At 49.0% G+C, this 4,526-nt stretch overlaps 1 pseudogene; it reads right to left on the bottom strand.

Annotated features, from left to right (window-relative positions):
- Positions 1-1,510: 1,510 nt before the first annotated feature.
- Positions 1,511-1,772, bottom strand: LOC101640799 (annotated as a pseudogene).
- Between the last annotated feature and the right edge of the window lie 2,754 nt (positions 1,773-4,526).

The raw sequence follows: 4,526 nt of genomic DNA, 5'->3' as shown, positions 1-4,526 counted from the left end.
AGTCAGAATTGATTCAATGACAGTCTGTCATTAGGGGCTGACGATGAACACTTCTCAGTTTGTTAGCCTATCTCCTGTTAACTGGCCCTTGGCTGTTTGAGGCGCCTCTGTATTATATCCTGTGATGATTCATGTAGTAGTTTTACGAAATCGGGACTAAAGTGAAAAAACAGAAGTTGACGAGGATTTCATTTGGCTTGGATCCACAATCAGTGTTCATGGAGGCAGCCATCGAGAAATCAAATGACATATTGTATCAGGTAAACCTGCTGCCTAAGACCTCTTAAGTACTGAAAAGAAAGGATGTCACTTGGAGGATTGGTAGTTAGCAAATATCCTAATGAATATGGGACATTTTAATGCTTGTTGACCACAGTAATATTCAGTCCTGGGAGGACTCTTGAAATGACAAACATAACCACAGGTGAGGCAAATAAGAAGGGCAGCCCAGGAAATTCAGCCTTCCCGGAAGTTCAATGTCTATCTGGCTGGGAGACGCTGGGCCAATCCTCGCTTCCCAGCTTGACCGGGAATATCTTCCATGGCCTGAATGGAGATGCCAAAGTTTTCTCACTTCCACAACCTGCTGGGAAGTCCATTGGCTGGACTTTGGGAGTCACAAGTCAAAAGCTAGCTTTCCATTCTGACCTGAAGTCACCCCATAGGCATGCGAAAGTTGGACAATGACTTAAGAAGACCACCGAAGAATTGGTGCCTTTGAATGAGGGTGCCGGTGGAGAATACGGAAGGAACCCTAGGCTGTCAGAAGAACAGACAACTCTGTCTAGGAGGAAGTACAGCCAGAAGCCATTAGAAGCAAGGATGGCAAGAGGTCGTCTTATAAGTTAAGACATCCTATCAGGAGACCAGTCCCAGGAATAAGACATCATGCTTGGTAACAGAGGAGGCAAGAGTCAAAGGAGACTCTCAAGGAGATAGATTGTCACAGTGGCTGCAACAGTGGGCTCAAACAACAACTGTGAGGATGGCTCAGGGCGGGGCAGTGTGACGTTCTGGGGTACACAGGGGTCGCTATGAGTCAGAACTCACTCAACAGCGCCTAACAACAACTCACTAACAACAACAACAACAACAACAACAAAACAGTTTTCATAGACAGGGTCTCTCGCAGGAGTAGCATTTCTGGGTCATGGGTTCAGTGTATGTATACAGAGAAAATGCTAGAAGTTTCCCAAGTGGCTGTACCATTTTAAAGTCCCGTCAGCAGTGGATCTGACTTGGATCTTTTGCTCTTTACTTCCCTGTCGACGTTAGTGTTGTCAGTCTTTGTCACGTTAGCCATTCTGTGTGTGTGTAGGTACCAACTTTACATTCCCACGTTGGTTAATGAAACTGAGCATCTTTCTCTGTGCTTTTTTTACATGCATGGTTAGTGTTTTATTTTTTGAAGAATGGTTCTAAAACATCACACTAAATCAGGTTGAAAGGTAGTTTAAAATAGACTGTTTTATAAGGATAAGTTATAACCTATGTAATGATGGTTCACGCTACAAAATCTTGATCTCAGAGCATATGATACACCTCGTTGGCAGGAGCACCAGGTATTCCAAACTAGCCAGTCATCATTTTTCTCTTGTCTGCATAGACTTCTTCTCGTTAGCTGCCTTCTGCTTTTATTGCATGATCTCAGAATCCCTCTGCTTCCTCTGAGAGGTAGTCAAGCTATCCTCTTTTCTTTTTCCCTTGCTAATCTCCTGGGTTTTCTTCGTGTTTTTCTGGCGGGCAAGTTCTCTTTGATTTCCACGGGCCATGTCGCCCACAAGGACAGAGCCTGGGAGAAAGCGTCTTGGAGAAGCAACGGTTCCCTCGCATGCACGGCTGCACTTTGGTGAAGTGTCCGCTCCGCCCAGTCTCCGCCTTTATGAAATGAACCCTCCTGAAGACCAAGGGGTTAGCCTGTATCCCTCATTTAGGACACCGCGTGGCCCACAGTAAACTTTCAGCTATATTATTAGGCTCAATCCCTAGAACATGAGCTAGACAAGGGAGGACAGGTGGGTGGACGGATGGACAGACAGATCCAAAAGGCTAACAACCAAACTCACTCCCATTGAGTCCATTGCGATGCATGGCGACCCTGTAGGACAGGGTGGAACTGCCCCTGTGGGTTTCCGAGATTGTAACACTTTACAGGAGTAGAAAGCCTCATCTTTCTCCCAGGGAGCAGCTGGTGGCTTCAAACTGCTGACCTTTTGGATCTCACCCCAACACATAACCACTGTGCCACCAGATACATAGATAGGTAGACAGACACACAGACAGACAGACAGAATGATATAAACCAACCAACCAATCAGTTGCCATTGAGTCAATTCTGAGCTGTGCACCGAGGCTTTTCAATGGCCGGTTTCCTAGAAATATGACCACCAGGCTTTTCTTCCAAGGCACCTTGGGGTGAACTTAAACCTCCCACCTTTCGGTTAGCAGCCAAGCATTTAACCATTTGCACTAGCCAGGGACTCCAGAACATGGCAAGCACCAACCCACGATTTACAAACAGGAGAAATCATCTCTCATCTATTTAGCATCAGGAGCCCTAGTGGAGCCCTCAGGTAAGCACAGAGCCCATCTGCTAGAGCAGGTCAGCTATGACCCTGATGCTGGCACAGGGTGTGGTCCCAGCACACGCCTGTGCAGGGGCTGCGGCGCTCATGTTCGCATGGGGCGCCCGGGTGCATGCATACACTGAGAGTCCAGCCCCAAGCTTTTGGCTTCTCCTGCTGTCCCAGCCGAGGCTACAGGGACCAGGCCCACCTGGACACTCCACAGGACAGCAGTTCACTGCCACTGAGGAGAACATGCCACACCATCGAAGAGGCAAGTAGTAATCAGGCCTCTGGACGCCGTGGGGAGAGATGTGCAGTCCAGAGGGGAATGACAACCCTGCAAACATCCAGGGGTCTGCTGCCGGGGCCCTTTTGAGGTGGTCTGGGCCATGCTGTGCCATCCCTCCCCAGATCCATCAGTTATTAACCTTCCCCTCCCACCGCTAAGAAAGCAGCCCGGGGCTGGGCAGGGCTCTGCAGGCAGCACATTCCACCTAGCTGGAAGCTTCTCTGACCCATTTATCAGGAGACAGAGACATGTTAATTTGCAGTGGTGCATCCTGGTGGCCCCACCGCTTGGGCCATAAGACCCTGCAGTACACAGCGGCGGGAGTGTGTGTGTGTGTGTGTGTGTGTGTGTGTAGGTGCTGGAGTGCAAGGTGCTACAGCTCAGGCCCGGTGTCCATCTCCAATGGAGGCCTTCCAAAGGAGAATATGGCCTTCGTCAGGGTGAGGGATGCCCTCACTTTAGAGTCCACCCCCTAATGCACACAGGCACATCCCACATGCATGCGCACACACTGCCTACCTTGTAAAACAAGTCCTCACCGCACGTTTATTACCACCCACTGACGGGCCAGCCTGGGCCATAAGGCAAGTGCAGGCTGCTGCACCAAGGGGAGGGGCCCGCCTCAGGGACAGGGAGGTGAGCCCACCTGGAGGTGAGACACCTGGCTACCTCTCTACTGTTCTGATCACAGACCCTCTGATAATGGCGGATATGCAGAACGGAGCTCAACTTAAAAAACGGTCCAGGCTCACTGGTCCAGTACTATCACCCTGAGAGCCTCTGAACCTGGAACCCAGACCACCCCAAGTTTACCCTTCAGTGAACAGGTGTGCACACAAAATAAAGGGCTAACACAATGGCTCTCAACCTGGGGGTCGCAACCCCTTTGGGGGGTCAAACGACCCTTTCACAGGGGTCGCCTAAGACCATCGGAAAACACATATTTCCGATGGTCTTAGGAACTGAGACACCGCTCCTCTATCCATCTCCACGCAGGTCCGCCCAAATGCAGATACGCCCATGTACGAGTACCCGGCGTGAAGACTGTTACCCATGCTGCACCATGCTTTAAGACAAAATCTTATTTATTTGTCATTAGAAATAAATATTTCACAATATATAATTACATATTATTTTTTGTGATGAATCACTATGCTTCAATTATGTTCAATTTGTTACAATGAAAATACACCCTGCTTATCAGATATTTACAATTCATAACAGTAGCAAAATGGCAGTTACGAAGTAGCAACGAACATAATTTTATGGTTGGGGGTCACCACCACATGAGGAACTGTATGAAAGGATCACAGCATGAGGAAGGTTGATAACCACTGGGTTAACACGTCCCTGAGTACGGGCAGTCCTCAGGTTATGAAGGAGAGCCAGTCCTAAGTGCATCTCTAAGTTAGGGGTTTGTAAGTCTGCACAGGTGCTTGAGGAGCCCTGATGGACTAGTTAAGCGTTGGGCTTCTAACCACAAGGTCACAGTTTGAAATCGCCAGCGGGTCCATGGAAGATGAGGCTTTGCATTCCCATAAAGAATGACCGGCTCAGTCACCCACAGTGGCCGTCGTACCCTGTCCTGTCCGGTCCCTATGCATCAGAATCAACTCAACCACAGTGAGCGAGCACAGGTGCATGTGGTTCTGAGCGAGGCTTACTTCAGT

This window comes from Echinops telfairi, unplaced genomic scaffold, assembly GCF_000313985.2.
Source record: "Echinops telfairi isolate 266 unplaced genomic scaffold, ASM31398v2 ScPeMD7_5;HRSCAF=22, whole genome shotgun sequence".
NCBI lineage: Eukaryota > Metazoa > Chordata > Mammalia > Afrosoricida > Tenrecidae > Echinops > Echinops telfairi.
This window is presented reverse-complemented; position numbering and strand designations above follow the sequence as displayed.